Source organism: Catharus ustulatus, chromosome 7, assembly GCF_009819885.2.
Source record: "Catharus ustulatus isolate bCatUst1 chromosome 7, bCatUst1.pri.v2, whole genome shotgun sequence".
Classification (NCBI taxonomy): domain Eukaryota; kingdom Metazoa; phylum Chordata; class Aves; order Passeriformes; family Turdidae; genus Catharus; species Catharus ustulatus.
Window position 1 is genome coordinate 11,098,108 of NC_046227.1, and position 14,669 is coordinate 11,112,776.

Below are 14,669 nucleotides of genomic sequence, written 5' to 3' on the forward strand. Positions count from 1 at the left end.
TGTAGGCTTGTGAAGAGAGCAGAAGGTGGTGGTTTGAAGAAACCCTGGTAGGGAGGAAGATGGAGCTTTTTGATACAAGATGATCCAAATTGTGTGCTATTGGGTCTTCAACATATCATGGCTGGTAACCTCACAATTTTTTCCTGTTGTGAAACAGGTCCTCTGTAGCTGAGTTTCTAAGGAAAAAATATTTCAAACTAAGGTCCTGTTCAGACTTCTACATGTATTGGCAGTTTTGCAGCACTTTGATGTGAATTGGAGTTTGGTTCTATGTCCTTAGCCAAGAATGTGGCATGAGAGCTAGCAGTGGGGCAGGCTGCAGTAGTGTTCATTCCACTGAGTGCTCAGTCCTGAAACTTCTGACTGTTCTGGAACAGGGTTCAGAGTCCACAAGCTGTTTTAGGATGAGGGGTACTCTGTAATGGGAAGTGTTGTACCTTATTTTGTAGTAGACCAAGTAAGCCCACAAAACTAAGGAAGTTCTGAACAAGGAAATCTGTTTGGATGTGGATACCATCCCTGGAGGTTCAGGGCCAGTCTGGGTGAGGCTCTGGGCAACCTCATGTAGTGATTGACATTCCTGCTTGTGGCTTGGAGTTGGAACTATGTGATCTTTAGGTCCCTTCCAACCCAAACCATTCTGTGATTCCATAATGTGGCAGTTTGGGAAGTCACTCTGCTGTTGCATAATCTGTCATGGGATGGTCATGTATGTAAATTCATTTATTGCAGTGCCATGAGTACAACGAGGATTTCAGTGAAGTGATGACTGAAAGGGGACCTTGTCAATGTGTACAGATATCTAAAGGGAGAGTCCTGGGAGGGTGGAACAGGCTCTTCTTGGTGGTGCCGAGCAATGACCAAGAGGTGATGGGCAGAAACTGATGCACAGGAAGTTCCACCTGACCATGTGTGTGGTGACTGAGCGCTGGAACAGATTGCCGAGAGAGGGTGCGGAGTCTCTTTCACTAGAGGTGTTCAAGAACTGTCCAGACCTAATCCTGTCCAGTATGCTCTAGGATGGCCCTGTTTGAACAGGGAGCTTGGAGCACCCACTGTGGTCCCTTCCAATCCAACCCATTCTGTGATCTCTTGACAAAGAATGATGGGTTTCCGTTTTCTTTGCTTCTGGGATGATGTTGATATATTGGCGCTTTAACACCTGACTCCTCTCTCTGAAGTTAACCTGTGTACAACCATGATTATTTTGTGCATTACCTTACAGGTGAGGAAATGTCAGAAATTTTGAATTGCTGTCCCAGTGTTGGATTTCCAGAGATGCCGAGTGCAGGAAGTTATAATTGCAGTTGTGTACAGTCAGGTCCTTTAAACACAGCCTATAAGTGAATGGTGATGCCTTCCAAAGCATTTTAGTGAGAACTGCTAAAAAGCAAAACATGATTTCTTAAACTGTAACAAGGGACTTTTTAAATAAGAGAGATCACCTGGTAGTTGCAAGGTCTGTTAAACTGCAGAAGGGTTAGTCATTAGCATTGCTGCTTCATATTGAAAGAATGAAGCAGTGTAAACTCATTAGTTTAGCTGAATAGCACACTTTTAAACTACTGTTTGCTATTTTAGGTGAATAATATCTTCTTCCATCTAGAGAGCTGCTTAGCCTTGTATTAGAGATTTCTGTGAATTAAAAAAGAAAAACCTCAGGGTTGCTATTACTGATGACAAAAACCAGACATGTTGTTCCATGGTATGGTACTTATATTCTGGGCTGAACTTGATCTGCCAGGCTGTGCATCCTCACTGAGCTGGCTGTCAAGTCAGAGCCCGACTCTGCAGAAGTGGTTCAATAGAAGGAAATGGTCAAACACGTGATAGCAAGGACTGTTTTTCTGCAGTGCCAAAAGACCCAGGTAAGGAGAGCTCATTCTGAAGTGTCAGTCTACGAGGTCGGAGTGTGGTGAGGGTGCTTCCCCATGTGTATGGGAGCAAGGCTCCTGCAGAGCTGCATTCCTTCTCCAGGCCTCTGGCCCACACGGGAACCGCTGGAGCTGCCGCCAGCTGGCAGCTGGGCTGCTTTGCAAGGGCTGTTGCCGAGTGGGCTGGTTTTGTTGGATTTTGGCTTTAAACAAATTTGGTACCAGATTCCATAAAAGGCTTTGCCTTTAGCTCATTTGGGATTTTTTCTGAAAGGGACCTCGGGGACCCTTATATGCTACATTTTTGGACATTTTCAGTTTCCAGTAGTGATCACAGAGCTTTGGGAAAGAATCTGCTGTTAATTGAAATGGAAAATAAAACAGATGAAGACACAGGCCAGAAATCATTAACTGTCTGTGTTAATCAAAGGTGGAAAGGTATCTGTTCATGGATTACAGTTTAACACCCCCTGCCTCCAAAGAACAACCAGCAACACAACCACAGAACATTCCACCTTATATTAAGGAAGAACTTCTTAACTGTGGGAGTGGCTGTGCACTGGAACAGGTTTCCCAGAGAGGTGTTCAGTATACCTAGAGATATTCAGGAACTGTCTGGATGCAATCCTGTGCAATGTGAGATGACCCTGCCTGAGCAGGGAGGTTGTTCCAGATGACCTACTGCCATCCCATCCAACCTTACCCAATATGTGACTGCAAAAAGATATCATCATCTCACTCTTACTTTGAAATTTGATAATTCTGCTTTTAATCTTCGGTTTTTACAGTGCGTTGTATTCCTGACATCCACCTGGAGTTGCTTGTCTGGCTTCTCAACTTCATGACTTTAGTAACTCACTAGAAGAAATGTACTTATGTCCTGAGGTAGCTGAGAAAATTTTAGTATTTAATATATATTCAGGGTGAACATGAGGTGGTCAGGCAGTGTGCATGTTTGAAATCTGCAGCTGTGGATGATGAGGGATTTGCTTACATGTGAAAGTTTCTGTTGCTCATACCAAGGACCAGAGTTATGGGTGGTGTTGAGCAGAGCGTCCACTGTGCAGATCCATCAGTGAAAGCCAGGAGACCTTGGAAACAAGGAAGATAGGTTGTAGTTACTGTGTACCACTCCCCTCTTTTACTGAAGCAGCAAATATCTTAGGGAATAAAATGGAAAAATAAATAACATCAGTGTACTGTGACTTTGCAAAGCTAAAACAAACAGAAGACTGATAATTCACCAAGGAGAGGTTGGGCTAGACATGGTGGCTTGGCCACGTAGCATGCATGTAATGTTTACCATGCAACTTTCTGTCATTAAATGGGATATTACTTATTTTAGTGGACTGTAAAGTATTCAGACCATGTCTTGTGGGTGTGTGGTTATTACTGGAATAAACTTTACTCTTGGTATCTCTAAGGCACTTGGAGCAGAGGTCCCAAGTCATAGATCAGTTGTTGAGGCTCTGTGTCAGCAGTAAATGCATATTTGTTCCTAGGAAAGTAAATGCAGACATTAATTCAGAATAAATGATCCATATAGAAGATGCTATGCCAATAAACTGAGGCAAACTCCAGTTTGCTTTAACAAAGGGCTTATCTGAGTTTCCTGAAGGCGTTCCAGATTTGCACCATCACCTACTTGCTTTTATTCAAACTTACTAGCAGAATAGAAAACCACACTGTATTTTTGCTTTATTTTACCCAGATTCCTTCATAACTAAGATGCTGACACAAGCATTTCAGCTGAAGCCCAGGCCAAAATAATTTAAATCATCAAGAAAGAGCGTAAGTTCCAGCATGAGAAATTTGCTTTTAAACTTTGGGTGTTATTTTATTATTTGTATGTCATTGCCATGAAAAGGCTGCTTTGACGAACAAATTACTGTTTGATGGAACCTTCTGTCTCAGGGCTGTGAGAGCTCTGTGTTTTCCTTTGTGATGTGAAATACCACATGGGAATGAGATCTCATTTACACTCATGGCTTAGTCTGACCAAGATCCCCTGGGTAATTTTGCTCTTCCTTCCTATTAAAGCTTCAAAAGAGGCTAGAGTTATATTTACATTTGTAAATTGATTTCATCCTTCATTTTTGTTCATTATGATCCCGTTCTTAGAATCTGAATACACAGGACAAGAGTATTTCTCCATTCTAAGTGGAAAAGGATTGGAGTTTTATAGAAGAAAGAGTATGTCTAATCTCTGTGCTCTACAAATATTCTTCATGGTTGTGTTTAGCTCTTGTAGGACTTTCAGGAAGGAGAGAAGTGTGAAACTACTTGGGTGATGGCAATCTGGGAGATCTTAATCCTCCTCCTGTCCACACACCAGGGCAACGACGATGGAGTGAAGTGGAACTGGACTTGAGGATCCGTTGCTGCTGCCACGCTGGGCCCTGCCATAGTGCTTTCTTTCTAAAGGATGCAATGGGTGATGCAGAGTGTACATTCCTCTGCTGGGCTGCTTCCTGGTAAAAATTCCCAGGAGGTACTCCATTCTTTGAAGCTCACCCACTTGTACTGTTACAAAGGCACACTCAGCACCTGATGTTGTGTTGACAAACAGTTCTGCTTTTCACAGTCCTGGTGTGATATTTTTTCAGAAGCCCAGCAATGGTAGCAGTAGACCAAGTTCCCTGAAGCCACCTCTGTGTCCCAATGTAACTTTCTGGGTACATCTTTAGATGTGGTCTCTACTTGATTTTAATACTTACTTATTGTAACCTTTGATATTGGGTACTGCATAATAAAATCCAATATCAGCTGGATCAGTAGGAGGGAAAATTGAAACCTGTTCCACAGGGTTGAGCTTTTTAATGCACTCTGTGACTCCCCAATACCTGCATACTGTGTGTCTTAAGCACATGTCTGCTATAGCTGGGCTGTCCTGCTTTTGGTACTGATCTCACTGTCTTACCTGTGAGACTGAGGTGCTGTCTGCTGAATAGCGGCATAAATTCATTATCCACAGCCTTGATGGATCTACCACACATTGGCTGTGTGCAGTAGTCACCCTTTGTCTCCTGAAATAACCCCTCATTCACTTTAAAGCTTATGCACTCAGACATGTTTTCTCTGCCTTTGCTTATTTGAATAAGCAAATAATTTTAATTTTTTAAAAAGCGTCATTTATGTACTTTTCTGTCTCAGAATATGATTATATCTTGATGTTTGTACAAAATTATATAGATTGACTTTGCTGTTAAGAAAATGTCTACTTTTGGAGAAGTTTAAAAATTTGTTTTATAAAATGCTGAATAAAACCCATTTGACAGAGTGAGGGCACAACTGATTTTGCTTAAGTGTGCAAAGTAAGAAGTACTGCTTCCTTCAGAAGCTTCTCTCCTTGTGTTGGGAGGCTGAAGGCTGATTACATGGAGGATGTGCCAGTTTGAAAATAGTGCTGATTGCACTTGCATGGAAAATGAGTTATTTCAGCTGTTGTTCGCTGCAGAAGCTGTAAAATGCTTGATTGTTCCAATGTGCTTTTCTGACCAGAAAATAACATTTCAGATTTTTTTTTTCAATTTAGTTACACTTTCTGTCATCAACATTTAGTTACAAGGTTGTGGAATGTACTCAAATTTACATGGATCCACAGTGATATTTCTAATAAATCCATGTACATTATTTTTAATTTCTTCTCAGTTGTGCTGTCTGAGACCCAGTATTTTTGGGTTCCCAAGCCTTGGTAAGGGGAAGCTCTCCTGACAGATTGATCCTGCAGAAGTGGCAACTCACAGTGGACTCCCAAGTAGCAGCAAAATTCATTTCGGAGGGAGGCAGTTTTCATACTGAAGCATGGGGAGCCCACAGATTGTACAGAATACTTTCCTCACTCTTTTTTAGAATCTTGTGGCCCCAGAAGTGGAGAACCCATAGCTCCTCTAGGTGCTGAACACACCCTGGCTCATGAGGGTATCAGCAATTGCCTTAACTAGGGCTTTCCAGGTTTGTAGTGTTGCTTGGTTACCATAATTCCCACAACTCTCAAATAAAAAAAGTAAGGCAAATGTAAAAAAAAAAGATCTACCTGGTTTCTGTTTATGGGCTAGGCTACTGTACAGATCCAAACAAAACAATTGTAAATCCTCGACAGCTTCTTTAATGGTCATTTTTTCCTCAAGTATTCCACTTAGCTACTCCCAAAGGTTTTCTGTTTAAATATGTTTTATATTCTAGGATTCAACACAAACTCATCAAGTTCAGAAGCTGGAATTTTGACAAGTTATGGCTTGTGTCATCAGCCAGACTTGGTATCTCCAGCTGGGATACCTTTTCAGGTAGACTTCATGTACATCCTTAGGTCAGGGTGGAGAAGAGTGTGCAAATCTTAACTTGGAATATCTTAGGGAGTATTTTCTTTACTAATGATGGTAATGAACTGTCATAACCATTTGGCTAAGGATGTCATGTCATTTTTTAAATATTCCCAAATGGAGCTTCAGAAGTCCTCACCTGCCCTTAAGGAGAATAATTTTGGTATGTGGGCTTATGTATTTCAGGGAAAATTCTCATCATAATTTCAATTAGCTGATCTTGGCAAAGCACACAGACACTCTGAGAACTTGATTATAGCATATATGTCTGAGTAGCTATTCTGTTGCTATCGCTGCTCCACCAAGGAGTTCTGCAAACTGAAAGGTGTCCATTTTTTATCGCTTCCAGGCTGAGAGATAACAACTCTTAAGACAGCCATTCTGTTGCTGTGTAACAAATGAGTTTAAGTTGCTTTTTATGAAGTTAACTCCCAAAATAAGGCATTTTTAGGAAATTGTGGATGAGTTTCTTAGGGAAGAGAGCTTTCTATAGACCTGCTAAGGTTATAAACAGTGTACCCTGGTTATGGTAGAGTTGGTTACAGAAACCCTCTTGGTTTCTGAGACTGGAGAAAACTAAAATAAATGGTGATACGTGTGAGTCAGAGATTGAGGAAAGATAAACACATCCAAGTGAAACTTTCCCAGCTGTGGAAAAAACTATCCCCATCTCTCATAACTATGGTATGTATATGAAGCAGACAGCAGTTCTTATAGGAAGCAGAACTTGCAAGTGTTGCCCTAAATTCATTGTCTGAGAACTTGAGCTTCAGTGGGGCCAAAACTAACTATTTTGGGCTTCCAGTGGCTCCAGTTCTTCTAACAGTGGAGATTTCTCATTTGGTAAGATACTAGGTGTTTAATGGTGTGAAGTTGAATTTCCAGTATCATCTGGCTCATCTATGCCTGTGTTACATATATGTTTCAGCTCCAGTACTGTCAGGAGGAATTGGATTAGGCCTATAATGCTTTGGGAGCAAACTGTCAACTGATGTTACATTTGGAGGACTAAGAGACTGAAAGAATGAGAGATCACTGGTAGGAGAATAAAGGTGCTTACAGACAGTTGAACATGGATCCTGTCATTTGCCCAACTGTGATATCATTGTCTGACTTGTGTCACTGAACAGAAATCTGGTGTAGGATGAGAGGTGGTCCTGTCCTGAAGCTCTTTGGTTGTTTCACGATCCTAATGCCAACAGATTCTTTTGCTATGCAATCTCTGACAAATACCAGATGAGGATGGTTTTACAGAGAAAGCCTTATGCTGCTTTACGATCATATACATTTTTGTTGCAGTAAATAGTGCATGCTGTAAATGTTGATATGAATTGTCCTCTGAAGGCTGGATCCTGTGACATGTGCTTTCCACTGCATGCCCTGGCCAGGGTTAGAAACTGCAGTGCACAAAATGGAGCATCTTGGGTTAAAGGCAGGCAGGATTCAGCTTTGGAAGTTGTTACTGACTGACTGGTACTGATAGGATCTTACCACTGTGTTGAAGCATAGCAGTGACAGAGGAGGAGAAACCCTAACTGACTACATCAAAACTTACAGTGTGTGTTGGGCTTAACGCTGAGAGTAGATGTCTTAAGGTCTGGCTGTCAAAGGAAGTGAGATTTGCTTTCCATGTGCTAAACAGCTGCTGCATTGGCAGTTAGGGAAATGTGACTTACTAGATAGGCCAAAATCAAAACCCAGAAAAGGGCCAAAAAAACCCAAGTACCATAATCATCAACAAAATCTCACTTTTTTGTGTGTGGACCAGCAGACTGTAAACAGCCTTTGCAGTCATTCATATCAACATTCAGAAGATCCCATCTTGTGCTTTCTTCTCACCTAGATGTGGTCTCATCAAAGAAATATCCTGAAATAAAAGCTAGCTGTCTATAGTCCATTGTTGCCTTTTGTTCAGCACTCATCTCTGCTGAGTATCCCTCTAATTCCACTATAAACTTAGCTTTTAATATTTGTTTTTAAAATAAGCGAAAAACCAACCCAAGACAGAAGCCAAAGAAACTATTCTTAACAGACTCTAACAACTTTCAGTTAATTGCAGTGTTACTATAGTCACTATATGCAATATGGGATACATTTAGCGTGGTATTTTGCACAGGTGTACTAATTCTATTTGTATAGGATATTTACTTGAGAGTGGAGAGTTTACAGGTTATGTTTGCTGTTAGGGTCTAGAAGGCTCATAGGTCTTCAGTGGAATTAGAAGAGTGCAGTGTTAGAGTTTTTGAGCTCTTCTGTGTGATGGGTGTGTTGTGAAATCCTAGGTTAAGGCTGTGGTCAGGGTTCGACATCAGAAGAAAAGGGGTCAAAGGCTTTGTTTTGCTCCTCTGAAGAGTAAAGATTCCTTAGGATGAGGACTCCAATCTAGAGTGTTACATAGCTCATGTTATGCTTTGATTCTGCTCTTTAGGTTCATTAAGGGCCATGTCACAATGAATAGCTGTTCTGATCTAGAGTTAAACTTTGTTTCTGGTTCTTCTATTGTCACATATCACATTAATGCTAGGATTAGGGAACTGTCGAAAGTCACAGCTCAAGATGGGGAGGGATTAAAATGCTTGGTTTATTTGTATGTTCTGCAGGGCTGTAGCGCTGATTCCTGACAGGTGTTTGGGCTTATGGTGGTTTTGATGCAGTTGTTCATCACCAAGCTCTGGTGGATGTGTGGTTTGGTGATGTGATATCTGAAGCTCTGCTTTTTCCCTCTACATACTCTGCAGTTGAGGACAGTGTGTTGAAGGTTCTGTGAGGGGGTATCACATCATCTCCATGTGCATGGCCTTCGTCAGCCATGGATCTGCCACAGAGGAATGTGGACCACTGTTTCTCAGTCTGTATTCTAAGGCCTGCAGAGTGATAGCATGCATCCCTATTTCAGGGTCTTTCTGTTGTTTGAGAATACAAATCACTTCAAGAATTGACCTTTCATTATAATGGGAAACTACCTTGAACATTTGCTAGTTAAGCAACAGTTTTTTCTGTGATGATACATAAGTGAAATAAGTTTCCTTTTAACTGTTGTACCTTTACTCTTTGATTTCCCTTCTCTGCCCTTGAGTAATTTTTTCCTGCGTACTGTTTGATAACATGTTATGGACCATTGAGTAAAGACAAAGTGGTGATTTAGAAAGGTGATCAAACTGTGGAAAGATGTCCTGTGGAATTAATTAATTTTTTTCAAGGGAATACATCTCATTTGGTCAAATTTGATAGATGGGGTATTGCTTGGAAAGAACAAATCTTTACTGCACCCAGTGAAATGTGGAAGGTTTATAATTTTACATATAGTGTACAGTTGGCTATCCACTTTTTTACTTTATGATGATACAAAACAAGAACTATGGACTTCAATTATTTACTTATGTTCCTTTGTCTTTTAAAATAATTTTTAATAATAGCTCTCAAGGAGCAATAATTATAATTCTAGCTTGAATAATTTCTTACCAGTGACTGTATTTCTTGACCACATCAATAAATGGGATTCTGACATTATCTGTTACTTTCTTCTTCAAATCTTGTGAAGTTCCAAAGCATAAAAAATTTCAAAAGAACTAATTGAGCAGGAGGAAAAAATATTCTGTTTAAGTTGCAAAGCTCTTCTCATTTGACTTTTTCTGGTTTTAGTTTTCCAGTGAAGTTGGAGAAGATTCTCCTCTGTATCCTGGGTTGAAAAAGATCAAAACTGGGGATTAGCAGGTGGTGTGATGCAGGAAAAAAGAAGAATCACTAGTGCCTCAGTGCAGTAATGTCCATGATCTGATTTGCTGTGTTTAAGTCCTAAAACTACATCCTTCAGACTACAGGCAGTACTGGAAGGAGTTAAATGTCTCTATGCTGGCGTAAGAAATGCAGTAGCTGTTAGGAATGTTGCTGTCTTCTCAGTTTTGATTCAGGTGCTCACTGTACAAAAGGGATGAGTTCTCAGCCCTTCCTTGTGTCCCTTTGAGGGAAACAGCCAAATCTTGCCCTTGCTTGCCCCAGAGAAAAAACACCTGGTAGGGCCAACATATTGGCCTCTTCCCCAGTGTTTGGTTGGGGTATTCTGCCCAAAGGCAAGGAATTGGGTATGCTTCCCTCTCCAGGTTTCCAACCCCTCTATTCATCTCATGGATCTGTGGCTGTTGTGTAGAATCCAGTACCTAGAAATGCTCTTTAACACTGACATACGTGACTACTTGTATTTCTTCATCGAAGCATCACATTTTAAATTGCTCTATTCATTCCTTTGATTTTGAACATAACTGTGACTCAGCAAGCCATGCAGAAATGGGTGTTTAGATTGTAATGGACTTTGGGACATAAGCTGTGCGAGTCTTTGTTGTGGGAGCCTTTGCCAGGTGATGTGCTTCAGGGAACATCTGGCTGTTTTGGATGCAGCAGCAATTAAGAGCTTTCTGCCTCACTTTAACTAAAACCTGTGATGCTGACAGGACTTTTGCAGTCTAAAATTCATTTTGGCCTTGGCAAAATATGTAGTTTCAGTAAGGATAAAATGAATTAAATATGACAGCAGTCACACACTTCTAGTCCGTACATAAAGTGAGTATTTTGTAGTACAGAAGGAAAAATTTGTCAGTAAAGACAATCCAGTCATAGTGATGCTTAGCAGAGGCTGATTTCAGCAGTCAGGATGTTTAGAAACGTTGCAATATTCTTTTAGGATTAGCTGAAGGACTGCTAAACAGATCTTATTCCAAAGTAAACAAGGACCAGTGTGCAACTCACTTAATAGCTGCCAAAGAAGAATAATTTCTATCTGGCATGCATGGTAAACCATAGACCACGAGTGCCTTGTCCTCATAACTGCACAAGAGAATGCAAAACTTAACTACTTCCCTGCACTAATGGAATTGGGAGATGAGTTTCCATTCATCTGTGTATGGATGTAAACAAGTACTCAGTTTTCCGTGTGGTTTTGAGTCTTTAACTTTGGGTACAATTCCTCTGAAATTCATATGCAAATCAGAAAGGCCTGGTATTGTGAACCAAGTGCTGATGTCACTCTTTGGGTTTCCCTTTGTTTCATCTGAGTTGGTATTCTTGAGATGATAATGTTGTTTCTGGAGAATGACCGCAGTGAAACTAGTGCTACTCAGAGGGGTTTGATGAGTAACTGCTGCATTACTGTAACTTGCACCTACAGCTCTCTTGCATTAATGACACAGTAGTTTCCATTGCTTAAGTTTATCTTTCTGCATATCCCATATGCTGGCTAGTTTGAGCTTTAAATATGTGCTTTAAAAATGGGTTTGTTTCAGGGGAGAGTTTTATGTGTGGTCAGAAATGGGACTAATAGCAAGGCTTAGGTGATGGCCTAAGCTTCCATGGCAGTGAAGATATACCGTTAGAAAAGATAAGCCTGTGAAACAGATAAGGACACCCCCACGTGTTGACCACAGCAGTAAAGGAATGAGGGATGTTTTTTTTTTCACAAAAGTCTCCTGTGAGAAGACAGTAAAGCAAATCAAGAAAAAAAATTAAGTACAGTAATTTCATGATTATAAACTGCACCATTTTGACTAAAATTTTGGTCCGAACCTGAAGTGCAGCTTATAATCAGGTGCGGCTTATATATGGACAAAGAACGAAAAGTTGCTGTTTTAGTTTGGAGGACAGGTGTCTGCCTAGAAAGGCAGGAACTTCTCTTTGAAATGGAGAATGTAAAGCCCCTCCCTCCAAATTATGATAATTTTGAAATCAAGGGGCTTTCAGGCGAAGATATGGGAATTAGGAATAACAGTTCTTTTCTAGGGAAATTAAAATAGAAATACAGTACTACAAAGAAACAAACCCCAAACCCTGACAAAGTCAGAGTACAACCTGACACCCCGTCAGGCAGGGTGTTGGTAGCAGTCCCATTAAATGGTGGCTGCATCCTCCTGCAGTGACAGATGTGGCTCAGTTGAAGCAGTGCTCCTGTACAAGGTGCAGTTTCCCTCTGGAGGTCCAGTGATGGTGTGGAGAAATCCAGTTTTCCTCTGGAAGTCCAGTGGAAAAAGGGGCTACCTTAGTATCCAAAACCTCTGTTTTTATCTTGGTAAGAAATGTTAGGCTCTTTCCCCTGGCTGGAACAACTTCCAATGTGATGCAGTAATTTTATCAGTCCCACAGTGGGACTCAATGGGCCATTAGCAGAAAATGACTGGCTGGAGGAAGGATGGGTTGTGAAAAGATAAAGAACAATGCCCTGCCTGGTTTCCATGGATGGCCCATTAGCAGAATATCTCCCACAGAGATAAGGATCACTGCCCCCACCCTCAACAGATGGTGATAGAATAGATACCTTTTATCACACTCTGTATGTAACCCAAGACAGTTGCCGACACCGGGATGCGCGCTTATAATCAGGTGCGGCTTATAATCGTGAAATTACTCTGTTGTTTCGGGGTTTTTTCTAACTTCCAACTATTTTTGCAGGAGATACAGTCTATTGGAGAAGATAGATAGGAACGGAAACCGGAGTCATTTGCAGTGGTAAGATACTTTTAATCTCTCTTTGCTGACCATTCAGATAGGAAGGTTCTTTACTGACAGGTCTATCAGTGCAGGAACAAGAAGCTGGGAACTTTGAGGACTGCTTTCACCAGAGAAGTGCAGTCTATTTGAACATCTTGGAAGCTGAATCATATGGAAATCATAGAGTGGCTTGGGTTGGAAGGGACCTTAAAGATCATCTTGTTCCAAGCCTCCTGCTGTGGCCAGGGACACCTTACAATAGACCAGGTTGCTGAGAGCCCTGTCCAGTCTGGCCCTGAATACTCCCAGGGATGAGGCAGTTTTGTCTCCATAGTCTATCATTCACCATTCCAGAGAAATTTTTCTCCTTTGTCCATTAGTTGACCAGCTTATGCTGTATGGTTCTACTGCTTGTCCTCAGCATCTCCTCATCTTCTGGAATTGTTTGAACCGCTGTGACGATGTAGCATGGTTTGCATCTGAAAGTTCTGCTGAACTGGTACTCTGAAGTCATATCACACTAAGTATAGTCCAAGGTGATGTTCAGAGGGTTGTGGGAAAGGATAGGTTTGTAGTAATTAAAAAAATATTACATACACATATAGACTACCAAACTGAGAAATGGGGTCTCTGCAATTACCTAATTTTAGAAGTGGTTTAAGCCCCATGGGTTTTGTCACTGGTTTGGAGAAGATATTTGTTTGAACATATGAAGTAATTCCTTTTGCCATTTTGTCCAAAGGAGGCAGTTTCTGTGTCCAGCATGTTAAAAATCATAAACTAAGTCTCTTCCCAGCCAGAATCCAACAAGTGGGCTAATGACCTCATCCTTCTGTGTGATTCTAATGGAGATGATAATTTTTTTCAAATATCTGTAAGGTTCTCCAGTTTCCTTGCAGCTTAGACATCTGGATTGTGTCCCTTATGAATGGCTTCCTGAGAAATCACTGAATTACTTAATTTCTCAATTTTAAATCTTTAAAAAAAGGTAACAGTACTCCTGTACTTAAGCATGGGTGTCAGAATAACAAATATGATTATGTATTGAAGTTTCTGAAATACTCAGGCATTATAATAAATAGATTGAAGGAGAACTCGTTTCATTTGCACATTATTCACTTCATGCACCCTGTTTTTTTGGTGGAGGCAGTTGTGCTGTTTCTTTAAGATTTCCTTTTTGCTTCAGACTTTTTATACAGAATTGCCACATGGCAAACTTTCAAAGCTTTTGGTAGTGGGAAGCTCACAGGGAGTGGCTGCATAGAATCAATTTGGTAGTTAATAACTCAGCATGCTAAACTCGGTAGTGGTGAACTGTGTGACTTCCTCAAAGGAAAGAAGAAAAAGATACGTGCCCAAAGTGGCTCTTACGCATCTGCTGATCGCAAGTGTGGCCAAGTACATGATGAAATATTGCTTGTCTGGCTCTGAGCTCCGTATAGTACAAGCAGAGTGACTCACCGGGTCAGTTGCTGACCAGAAGTTGAGCTGTCAGAAACAGATGGGCTGCCTAGAGAGCGAGATATCTTGGAAGTATCTCCACCCTTGTCAGCAGTGTTACACAGCACAGGGATTTCTCATAAGCAGTGATTTCTGTGAAAGATGCTGATTTTTCAGCTGCACTTGGTCTTCCACAGCAGAATGATGCCTTGTGACCCTGAGAATAAGGAAACTTGCTGGATTTTTAGTGAAGATCCATATTTGTGAATCCTGTACTTGGAGAGGCAGTAGTAGGGAGGTCAGTAAAGTTCTTAAACTTGCAAAGGGATTGTTTTTCAGCTCTGAGAAGCCTTCAGGTTGCTACTAAAAGATTGCTGTGTGTAAATATTCTTTCTGCAAATGAGGCCAAAATTTTTAATCTACTCTGGAAGTCTTTTCCTGTAGTCACTTCCACTTCTTTACCCCTCAGCAGAATGAGAATAATAAATGCTTCCTCAGACTGTAGAGTTGGGATGAGGATTATACTCGTCTCAGATATTTGGCAGTAAAGTGCACTACA

General features: G+C 41.0%; 1 protein-coding gene across 5 annotated transcripts in view; it reads left to right on the forward strand.

The window, feature by feature from the left end:
- SPATS2L (spermatogenesis associated serine rich 2 like) overlaps positions 1-14,669 on the forward strand; it is a 77,121-nt gene that overhangs the window by 6,115 nt on the left and 56,337 nt on the right. For 3 of the 5 annotated variants that reach the window (XM_033064648.1, XM_033064652.1, XM_033064649.1), the window contains exon 2: positions 12,632-12,688. The exons of 1 other annotated variant lie outside the window; for it this stretch is intronic. The gene's annotated coding sequence lies outside the window, so the exon portion shown is untranslated. Of the gene's footprint in view, positions 1-3,647; positions 3,666-12,631; positions 12,689-14,669 lie in introns of those variants that run through there. One more of the 5 variants, XM_033064650.1, reaches the window with a different exon arrangement.